Source organism: Saccostrea echinata, unplaced genomic scaffold (genome assembly GCF_033153115.1).
Source record: "Saccostrea echinata isolate AGI-Se365-2 ecotype Australia unplaced genomic scaffold, CSIRO_AGI_Sech_v1 ptg000006l, whole genome shotgun sequence".
In the NCBI taxonomy this organism is placed as follows: Eukaryota; Metazoa; Mollusca; class Bivalvia; order Ostreida; family Ostreidae; genus Saccostrea; species Saccostrea echinata.
The window spans coordinates 8455963-8468317 of NW_026889755.1; the positions used below are offsets into that span (position 1 = coordinate 8455963).

The 12355-nt window shown below is 33.7% G+C and overlaps 1 long non-coding RNA gene and 1 pseudogene across 1 annotated transcript; both read left to right on the forward strand.

The window, feature by feature from the left end:
• Positions 1 to 2407: 2407 nt before the first annotated feature.
• LOC133180496 (uncharacterized) lies at positions 2408 to 3226 on the forward strand (annotated as a pseudogene).
• A 3670-nt stretch (positions 3227 to 6896) lies between these two features.
• On the forward strand, positions 6897 to 10789 carry LOC133180497 (uncharacterized). The gene is made up of 3 exons (XR_009720337.1): positions 6897 to 6957; positions 8594 to 8697; positions 10438 to 10789. It is a non-coding gene; the product is annotated as an uncharacterized LOC133180497 (long non-coding RNA).
• The last annotated feature ends 1566 nt before the right edge of the window (positions 10790 to 12355 follow it).

Consider the following 12355-nt stretch of genomic DNA (forward strand, 5'->3'; position numbering starts at 1 on the left):
AAACTTGTTGATTTTTTGTTTTGAAAAATTAAAGTTGAATTAATTATTGGTGCTTTTTATTATTTGAAGAAATCCAACAACTTAAAATGAATACATTGAATTTATTGTCATAAAGATTTGCATGCTTCAACAAGAAGCAGTATTGAAGGTCATACTTTTACCGTGGTATATTGCGAGTAATTAAAGCACGTTTTACAACCCCTTCGTTTTGATTTGCATTTCTCTGTACAAACAAAATCGAGTTTTGCAATAACAGATAACTTCATGAATTCTTCAATTGAATCGGAATTCAGAATACAAATGTTGTGAAATACACAGCATGCAATAACAATTTTCAATGCAGTTTCCACTTCAGCAGTGACTAAATACTGCAGCCTCTTAAATCTTCCTTTTAACAGACCAAAGGATCTTTCAATTGTAACCCTGTTAGCAGGTAAACGATTGAAGTGTTTTTCATCCGGAATTAAGTGACCATTGTCTCTATAGGGAGTCAGTAACCATCTTTGAAAGGGATAGGCTCCATCTGCAACAATATGGCCTTGACCACATTTAGTTAAACCAGTGTCCCAAAGAGCAGAGTTTCGCAGTATTCTGGCATCATGGCAGATTCCTGGAAAGCCAACAAAGCAATGCGTAAAGGTCATGTTTTCTATACAAACACCTTGTAATTGGAAACTGTGAAATCCTTTGCGATTTACGTAAGAAACGGTACTTTCTTTAGGGGCACAAATTGGAATGTGGGTCCCATCAAGACATCCAATAATTCCAGGAAAACCATTCTTCCTTTCAAAATAGTTAGATATTTCATTTTGATCTGGTCACTTAAAAACTTTTTGCACCAAGTGCTCAAGTGTTCCATTTACATTCGCATCTTCAGAACAGTTGACTCAGAAACACCAAATCTATCTGCAATTCTGTCAACTGTGTCCTGTGAGCCGAGATACCAAAGTGTTATAAGTAGTTGTTTCTCTACTGTGAGTGGTTCTCTTCCCCCATGATGTAAATCCACCTTTAAGCTAGGCATGTCTTCAACGTATCTTAGAATTACCCCCCAAAAGTCTCCGGGACATTCTAAGATTTTTCCTAAAATCCTCAGGTCCGTTTAGTAGTTTCCAACGACATTGTAGGATCGGTATCCTACATCGATCTTCCCTCAGCCTACAAATGAATTATATCGATATAATACACATGAATATGCATATACATTGTGCTATACAGTTTATTTATTATACCCGTATGAAGCATCAATACTATGTACATCAATACACATTGTTGCACTAATCCTTACAAACATCATTTTAATTATGGGTGAGAAAACTTTTTTCATCGAATCCATCTTTTATTTTCAAACGCATACTTACATTACGTTGTTGCTAATAAAGCACAATGTAAAATATTTGCAAAATTCCCATGCATACTGCCACTATCATCCCAAACACATGCTTACTGCCGCCATGTTTCCATCCTGAGTGACCCCTAGCGGAGAGATTCTGTAATTTGATCATTGCCTTTAGAGATACGTTCGATTGCAAAGAAAATAAAGAAGAGAAAGAAGAACGCCAAGGAAGATAAATATCATGGTTTATGAAGATTTTGAACATGTGTTCAATTAATTAGAGTTTTTGAATATAGATTTGAGATATCCAACTTTTCATGAGTTGAAAAGATTTGAAATTGTTTGTATTCTCGGGAATTCGCCGCCTCCAACGGGAGGCGGCATTCTCGGGTTGATTTGCGATACTTGCGAACCGAACTAAATGTCAAACTCACAACTCATCGATAGTACAATACTTTTAGTACTCACCAACATCGTTTTTATGGTTCGTTTATAAAATATACAATCCGATGAAAACATATATCGAGACTTGTTTTCATTTCGTGCATTTTAAAATGTTGCAAGTACTGTATCGAAATGCGGAGTGATGTTTTCTTTTCATCGATATTGGTGAGTACTAGAAGCATTGTGCTATCGATAAATTGTGAGTTCGGCATTTATTTCGGTTTGCAAGTATCGAAAATAAACTCTGGTTGGAGAAGGCAAAAATTCCAGTTTTCGTAATGGCGCCGGTTCTGACGTTTTCCGGGCACGTAAAATATCAAAATCATAAAAAAGCCAGGAAAACGTCATATATTTCGGACTAGGGGAGAATATGTTATGACAGAACATGAGTTGTTCAAGTGTCCCATGAGGTAGGATTAGAGAAAACATGCAATTTTAACAGAATTATGATTTTGTATTCCCTTGATGCGGGGTTGTATAGACGATAAATGAATAATTATGTAATAATAAGTTTGGAAAACAAAAGTGTGTTCCGTGAGGCGGGTTTGTTGCTTGTGTATAAAAAACTGAATTATAAAGTTCAGACGTGAAGTTGTAAAAGTTGTATTCATATTATTTCAGATACCACACGCTGTTACGACGCTGAAAACGAAACATTCTTTGAAGGGGAAGATTATTCTCCCATTGATAAAGAGAACAAGACTTAATGAGGTATGAGGTTCCGCGGCTAGGATGGCCACAGAAGCAAGGTCAGAAGACCTGGACACTGGAGAACTAATAACACAGTTCCAGCAAATCACAGGGGGAGAGCCGCTGATTGTTTAGAGATGGCAGGAAAAGTGCTAAACAATCTCGGCTGTCTCCTACACCATGCAATTGTGTATGCTAATGATATGGGGCTACCAGGGGAGCCTAAATGAGACGACGGTAGGCATTTTTTCATACTACGAGGTCGACTGTTCATAACGTGTTGTATTATGGGTAATTTGCATTCCGGAGAAATGAAGGTTACCCATTGGGTTTTATATTTCTATTATTTCAGAAATGATACGGTTTCTGATATTATGTTAAAAGTCTTATTTCCGGTGACTATTTTTTGCAATCAGAAAGAGTTGAAAATGAAGGTGATAACCAGACGGCTTCTACAGCAACTAATCAGCAGGAGACTGAAAAGAAAACTAGTAAAACAAAGACTCCAGCAGATGAGATTCTCTTTAGAATTGCTAACCTTGAAAAAGCTATAGAAAGTGTAGACAGCCTCAAAGAGAAGGTACGGGAACTTGCCCTCCAGAAATCGCCAAATGAAGCGATGATTTTATTATTATTGGATGAGTTAGCAAATGTAGCTAGAAAAAAAAACAGCACGAAGAGTCGAGTGTTTCTTAAGAATAGTCTAGACAAGCCCTCAAGCATCAGGGATCTGTAAATTTAGCATCGTTGGTGTAGTTGGGGGGGGGGGGGGTTCAGATATCATTAAGGGATCTTTTCCGTACCAGCATATTGCGACACGGGACCTCGGTTTTCACGGTTTCATCCGAGGGACCGGTCTCCACGTCCCATAGTGGGATTCGAACCCGCGACGTAAGGATCAACTCCTTACTATGCGACTCTAGAGCAGACGTTCTAACCACTGCGCCACGCGGGCGACTCGATTCATACATTTGGGTAAACTCTTAGGGGTAATGGAAAGACAAATACATTTGTATTAAAACGCTGCCCAAATGAAATTATTTGTCCAGTTAGAGCTTGAAATATAATTTGAAGAGGCAAAACAATTAGGGATAGATATGTTTTCAGGATATCTTTTTAGAATGGTGACCGAATCAGGAAGGGTTATTAATGATCCAGTGTCTTACTCCTCTATATATGAAAGACTAAAAGGTTATTTGATTACTCTAGACATCTATAAAGGTGAGACGAAACATAGTTTAAGAGGAGGGTGTGCTGTACATATGTGTTTTTCCAATGCTGCACATAATTTTCATGATCTTATGAACCATGTTGGATGGGCTACAGAAAGCTCTACAAATCAATCAAGTAGAAATAAAACGTTGTTAGATGCATCACATACTGCTACTAGGTTAGCCCAGTCCATGAGAGAGGAAAAGAAATTGAAAACATGTTTAAAGAAAATGCAAATTTTGATGAATTGCCATCTATTGGTGATCCTTAGTGCACCTTTTTGTGTAGTTTGTGTAAAGTGTGAGCGTATGCAGTGATTTAACGCCATATGCTATTATGACGTCATTTCTAGGTAGATCGGTAGATCGGAGAAGTCACTAAAGTTCACTTTACGGACAGTCTTATCCTAGCCGCGCTCTGTCGGCAACTCATGCTGTAGATGGGCATGTTCGAGATGTACGTTCTCTAAAACACCAGCGTATTGGGTAGAGCGTCAAAACCAACAAAAGCTTACTTGATTTCGAAAAGGCATTTGACTCATTCTCATGGAAATTTATTTTCAAAGTTTTAACCTTCTTTAATTTTGGTGAAAAATTTCAGAATGCTGTAAGAACCTTATTTAAAGAGGCAAAATTATGTGTTATTCAAAATGGCTTTTTCTCAGAATTCTTTAACATTGGCAGGGGATGCGGACAGGGTGACCCTATTTCTCCATATCTTTTTCTTCTTTGTGCAGAGAAATGGGCATAATGATAAGAAATAGTGTATCAATCAAAGGAATAGTTGTAAATGATAAAGAATATAAATTATTGCAATATGCAGATGACACTGTGTTATTATTAAAAGGTACCAAGGATTCACTAAAGTCAGCATTGTCACTAGTAGATGAGTAAGCAAAATAATCAGGGTTAAAGCCAAATTATGAAAAAACTAAATGTGTGAAAATAGGATCCTTATCAAATGAATCAAATGAATTTCTTACAGATATTGAAAATCTTCAATGGTCCCAAGACCCATTTACAGTTTTAGGTATTACATACTGTGTGAATTTGGATAATAAAGATATGTACGAGTTGAATTTTAATCCAAAAATTAATGAAATGCAATCACTAATTAAGTCATGGTCTAGAAGAATGTTATCTACAGCAGGGCGTATTACTGTAATTAAAACTTTGATTCTTCCAAAGATTACACATATACTGATTAGTCTTCCAGATCCTCCCAGGGAAAAGATAAAGGAAATTGAAACAATTTTTTATGATTATATATGGAATTATAAAACTCCATGATGCTATATGTATTAATAACAAACATGTTTACTACAAACAATGGTTTGTCAATGGTGTGCAGCGTTTATTAGATTTTTTTAATAGTGACGGTACAATGATAAACTATGAACATTTTTATCAACAATACGATTTAAAACCTCCTTTTACACAGTTTTTAGGAATAATAGAATGCATAAAAAGGTTACATTTAGATTATAACAAAGAATATATTGTTCAAAATAGACCTTATTATCCAGAATTTTTACAAAAAATTAAGAAACATATGCAAGGTTCAAGAGATTTTTATGATATCTTTACTGACCAGAAATGGAAAAAGCCAAAATGGGAATTCAAATGGGAAAATGAACTTGACTTGAATGTAAATGATATTTGGTGGAAAAAGCAAAATATTTTGTTTTTTAAAATAACTGAAGATGTCCAGTTGAGGTGGTTTCATTATAGAATTGTACATAGAATTCTTGCAACTAACACATTTCTATATAAAATTGGAATTGCAGACTCCGAACTTTGTACATTTTGTAAATGTAATGTAGAAACTTTAGGCCAATTATTTTGGGAATGCATTTATGTAAGTGAAATATGGGATAATATATTAATATGGATAAAAGAAGAATTTCATTTAGATATCACATTGAACAAAACTGATGTTTTACTTGGTAGTTTTTACAAATATTTCAACATTTTTAATGTAATAATATGTATAGCAAAAAGACATATTTATAGAAAAAGGAGTAAAAAAGAACTACCATCCCTAATGGGAATTAAATCTGAAATATTATATTATTATAAATGTGGAAAATTCATTTATACAAAAAATTGTGAATTAGAAAAATTTAATAGTAGATGGGCATGGCTTTCCATAGATAATAATACTGATACTTAAGTCTATTTCTCCTACAACATTAGTTGTTACAAAACAATGAATTCTTTACTGTTGTTTATCTGAAGTATTATCAGACAATGATATATGTATATGCATGCAACTGAATGAATGGAGTATGAAAGATGAATGTATGTAAAAAATAAAAATAACCTCATGTTACATTAAGGTATTTGTAAAAAAAAAATACTATGTTAAATTAACTTATAGATTCCAAGGCTCCCCAACCTTGGCTATAAGGACACACATATATGTACTGGGGTAATAAAAAAATATTTATTAAAAAAAAAGGCAAAAAAACAACAACAAACAAACAAACAAAAACAAAAGCCCAACATCTATCACCTTCCTGTGTAGTGGCTCTTAGAATGTCATCAAAGACCTGAAAATAAATATTGTGGAAGAAAAAAATTATATATCATAACTATGGAAAGCCGTAGGGTACCCCCACATTATTATTATTTTTTCCTATATAAGTATACCAAAAATAATTATCTCATACAAAAATAAAAATCTTGGTTTTTCTTTACAACATTATTATTTTCCTGCAACAATTATAATCTTGTCTGCCAAACGTGTACACATTATTTTTATTCTGCCCCAACATTATAATAATTATTCTCACTTTACAGTTATAATCTTTTCAGTTAGTACGGAGACATTATTTTTATACACCTCCAAATTATAATCTTGTCAGTCGATGTCTACACACATTATTTTTATTTCGCCTCAAAATTATAATAATTATTCTTTCTTAATAATTATAATCTTGTCTGTCCATGTGTACACATTATTTTTATTTCGCCTCAAAATTATAACAATTATATTCCACATCGATCATACAATAATTATAATGTTCAACAATAATAATCTCGACCAGAAAAGATGCAACATTATTATTATTTAGACGCTTGACAAAATCAAACGTTTGTATGATTCTGATGCACAGCACAATTATAATCTTGACATTCACCAATTTCGAGAAAGATTATTATTTGGACGCTTGACAAAGGAAACGTTTGTCTGCCGAAGACAATCACGTGACTCAAGGCCATGTGCTAATATCAACGGTGCGGCAGTGCCAGTGAAAGTCAGGCAGTATGCCGGTAAGTAAAGATGATTTTGTGATATTATTGTACAAGTAAGTGATTTACATTCATTCGATAAAGGAAATGTCTCAGAAATCAGCTGTCAGCATATTGTAATTGAACTACAGCTTCCGAAGAAACTAGTTCGAATTATCTCTGTACCTTTGTATAGGGGATGGAGATTACATGGTGATTTTATGTTCCATATATAGGTAAAGTGGCAATAAATTATATGATATATCTTTACTAACAAATATATCTTTACTATCAGTATATGCTCGTATTTTAAAGTTTTAGCTTGAATTTTCTCTGCAGTAAATCATTTACATTGAGTCTTACTGTCAGTTGAAAATCTGACTATTGATGACTTGTCTTGATTTGCTGATTTTATGTAGTTATCTGATTGGACCAAAACATTTCTCTTAATATGGCACCAAACACCTATGTTTGTGTGTTTGTTGTTTAACGTCCCTCTCGAGAATTTTTCACTCATATGGACCTATACTCGGCACTCAGAGTCATTGAGCAGTGAGGGATCTTTTTCATGCCAGCACCTACTGCAACACAGGTTTTATACGGTCTCATCCGAAAGACCGGTCTCCACCTCCCGCAGTGGGATTCGAACCCGTGATGTAAGGATCAACTCCTTACTCCGCGATTCTAAAGCAAATGCTTTAACCACTGTGCCAAGCAGGCGACCCTATGTTTGTTAACATGAGCCTATGTTTGTTAACATGAGCAAGAGCTATGTTATTGTTAATTTTTACATTTTACACGGTGTATTCAATTAGCTACCAGTTAACTGCACAAATCACTAAACACAATTAGGCAACACTCGTGTGTTGGATTTGGTTTTAGCTCACCTGAGCCAAATGAACATTTTGTCTGTCTGTAAACTTTTCACATTTTTGACTTCTTTTCAAGAACTACTGGGCCAATTTCAACCAAACTTGCCATAAAGTATCCATGGGTAAAGGGGAATCAAGTTTGTTCAAATGAAGGGCCATGCCTTCTTCTAAAGGGAGGTAATTACAAATGAGTGAAAAATTAATGGCATCTTTTAAAAACTTCTCAAGAACCACTGGGCCAGGAAAGATGAAACCTGTGTGGAAAGATCTTCAGGTAGTGTTGATTCAAATTTGTTTAAATCATGGCCCCAGGGGTTAGGGCGGGGCAACAATGGATGATCAAATATTTACAAAAGATTATACATAGGAAAAATCTTTTTAAAAAAATTCTTTTCAAGATCAGCAAAGCAATGATTGGTGATATTTATATGGAAGCATCCTTAGGTAGTATAGATTCAGATTTGTTCAAGTCATGACTCCTGGGGGTAGAGTGGGGCCTTAAGGAAAGTACCCACTTATAGGGGAAAAAATCTATGAAAATCTTCTAAAGCCATGATAAATGAAAGAAATATGGAAGCATCCTCAGGTAGTGTAGTTTCAGATATGTCCCAATCATGCCAAAAACACTGCTCAATGACCTTTTGAACAAAAAAAAAATCACTTCTGTTTTTCCAGCCACTGCCATTAAAAGAGTCAATTGACAAATTCTAAATATGAGAAATTCTACTTTTTTGTTCAATTATCAGTCACCATGAGAAAAAGAAATTATGCTATAGTTTTTGAATTATTTGCACATTTAATTTTAGGAGCAACAGAGTCTTGATTTTTAGAGGCAGGTTTTAAAGAAAGAAATCAGTGTTGTAAAGAAAGAAAAAGATTTTCCACTCAAAGAATTATGGATGACACAGAGGTAAAAAGGACAATAATGGTTAGAATTTAAATTATTTATTACATTGGCAGATTTACCGAGGGGGGGGGGGGGGTAAGAAAATGTAATGGGTACTTGCAAATTTTTACATTGAGATTTTTTTTAATTTATCCTGCAGAAAATATAAATTTTAGGTTGTACATAATCTAGTAGGTGTTATATTTAGATTAACACTTTTTGATATGTTTAAAACAGACATCTACTTAATAATTAATTATTTACAATTTAGCTCACCTTAGTCTAAGGCTCAAGTGAATTTTTCTGATCAAAGAGTGTCTGGCATCTGTCTGTCATGTATAAATGTTGTATGTCATCTCCAAATTTTTAACTTTTCAAATTTTTTGTCCAGAAATCAACCGAATTTATCACAGTGCAGTACTGTATTGGATGGAGAGGATTTAAATTTATTCAAATGAAGGGCCAAGGGGAGATAATTAAGAAAAAGTTAAAGTTTGGTGGTGTCATTTGAAAATCTTCTACTCAAGAACCACTGGGCAGAAAAGTTGAAACTTGTGTGAAAGTTCCCTGACATAGTGTAGTTTCATGTTCAATTAACACCCCCTTTGAGAGGATGGAGCCACAATATGGGATTAAAAATCTGCATGGGAATATACTACTAACTAGAAATTTGTCCATAGGACATGAATCCCCACCCAGAGTATATTAGTAATGCAACATGAAAATTTGTTAAGAAGTTTGATGATGATATCTTTAATAGTTTTTTGTTTGTTTGTTTGTTTGGTTTTTTTAATTTTTTTTTTTTATTTTATTTATTTTTTTTTTTTGTAAAACTGAGTTTTATAAACATATACAATAAAAGTTAAGAAAAGGTCATTGGGACAGTCAAGGTAAAAAAAAAAATGAACAAAGTTGATGAATTCTCAACAAATTATGTATCAGAGCTTACATAAAAGTATTTTGAATAGTTTTGTTGAAAGTGAATTATGTGCTTATTTAAGAAAAAAGTGATATCAAGGTCAAAGGGAAAGTCATGGTCAACAATTGTTGTTGCAGTTCAAAAACACTCTTCAAAATGTTCAGTGTATAAAGTTTGATAAAAATATGATTATTTCTTTAAAACTGAGCTTAACACAAATTTGAAAAAAGTCAAGATTTAAAATGTTCATGCAACTGAATAGCTCTTATCAATATGTATAAGCATATGAAGATTAATTAAAATCTCTTGAATAGTTTATTTGAAACTGAGCTACTCACTTATTTAAGGAAAGTGAGGTCTGCAAGGTCAAAGAAAAGGTCAAGTAAAATAATGATAATGACATTGAATAGATCCCATCAATATGTATCAGCACATATATAAGGTTTGAAAAAAATATCTTAAATAGCTCTTAAAACTGAACTAAAGAAAATTTTAAGAACAGTGAGGTCAAGGTCAAAAAATGTTCATGCAGTTGAGTAGCTCTCATTAATAATTTATATGTATCAGCATATGAAGTTCGAAGTGTGACAGAAGGACAGCAGGACATGTTATTGGGGTTAAAGTTAATTTAATTATTAACAGTTAGGCTAAGGTGAGGCCACAATATTGGGTCATTTTTCATTGGGAAAAAAGGGACATTTTTTAAAAAAAAAATCTTCAGAACCAGAACACTACATGTGTAGGACCAAGGTGACTTAGGTGAGCACTGTGGCCCATGAGGCTCTTGTAATGTGTTATTTAATTCATCAACAATCAGGTGAAATATTAATTTTGTTATATTTCAGTACTTCCTATTGATGACATCATAACCAACTTTGAAAAGGTTTTGTTTGAAAGAAAAGGATCTGAAGAAGGAGAAAGATCTGTTTAGATTCAGATGGATTAATAGACTGTTAGACCTTTTGTCATCACTTGATTCTGTACTATTAGTTCCGTAACACTGAGCCTATAAGCTTTTGACTTGGTGGTTTATCTAATTTGAGAGAGCAGAGTCCATGATATCAGTCTTTAAGCATTTCAAGATTAGCAATACAGAATATGTACAGATGTAATAGCAGATAAAAATCCCACACAAACAGGACACTGATATAAAGTTAATGGAATTTAGAGATATTTCATTTCTCTCTTGTGTGGATTGATTTAAGGAAAAAAAAGTTTATGCCAAAAAAATATAATAAATTAAGTACTTGAGTCTTGTTTTGTGCTTATATTTTTAGGTCACCTGAGTCACTCAGGTGACCTATTGCTATCTGTTTTCGTCCGTCGTTGTGCGGTGTGTGTCGTGCATTGTATTAACATTTGAACATTTTTAGCTTCTTCTCTGAAACCGCTTAACCAATTTCAACCAAATTTGGCATATAGCATCTATGGGTGAGGGAAACAAAAATTGTGAATTTCATGGTCCCTGCCCCCCTGGGGCCTGAGGGATGGGGCTAAAACCACTAAAATTAATGCAATCTTTAAAAATCTTCTTCTTTACTCCTGGACATCAAGCAGTCAAACTGTTGGCACGATTGTAATAAGCATTTAGCTCTCTACCAAAATTGTGAAATTCATGGCCCCTGGGTCAGGGGTTCTGGTGATTGGGGGGGGGGGGAGCTCTATTGATTATGTAGTAAAATGCATAATTTCTTTCAAAATATTTTTGCTACTACTAGTTATAAAGTAAAGAAACAAGTGTATAGTTATGATGAGCAAGGGTGCTTCTTCCAGAATTGTGAGTTTATGGCCAATGGCTTAGATGATCTGGTGTAAGGTTGGGGCTCTATTTATTTAATAATATTATTGTGAAAATGCATTTCTTTGAAAATCTTCTATGCTTCTGGGGATGTTCAAGGCAAACAGAGTAAAAGTTTTAATATGCAAGGGTATTTTTACCAGAATTTTGAAGACGTTGACCATTTAGTCAAGTGTTCTGGTCCTGGCCAGGGCTCAATTAACTTGTATTCTGCTGAGCAAAGTTATTCCCCTTTGCCATTCTCTTTTGATAATTAATCAATGTAAATAATGTTTTTGAAAGCTTAATAGAATAAGAGAATTATGCAAGAATATATATTGTATAATACAAAAAGTACTTTCATAGTTTTAATGACTTGGAAATTATAGATGAATAAAAATGGGACAAAAATAACTTATCTTTTTAAATGTTCTTTAAAGGCCAAGAGAGGCCAATATGGGGTTGAAAAAAAGTCATTTTGTTAATAGTGTGCATGATAATAGTGATAAATGGGGGGGGGGGGGGGGGGGGTTAGATAGATACTAGACCAATTATTTCGTTGATACTAATCATACTATTTCTCTTGCTTTTGGGCAACAAAGCTTCGTTTATCAGTTTATGGATCCTCTAAATTGTTGTACTCAGATGATCGTTAAGGCCCTTGGGCCTCTTGTTTGGAAATCTACCTAGATGTAAGTTTTTTCAATACTTGATTTGAGTGTTAATTCCATCTATAGGTCTAGCATATGGAGGTACTACATAACTGTCATTTTTATATTAAAATGCGTACATATAATTTATGTATTATCAGACACATATACAGGATTTTGCATATAATCATATAAGATCTAATTTTATGTAACTCTAAAGAATTTTAACTCCTTTTTTCTGATATTGATGTGGAAAAAAAATTGCATAGACTTTCCTAATTTTTACCTTCTTTTACTTTGAACCAATATTATGGCCAAAATTTGGTTAAGGTACAA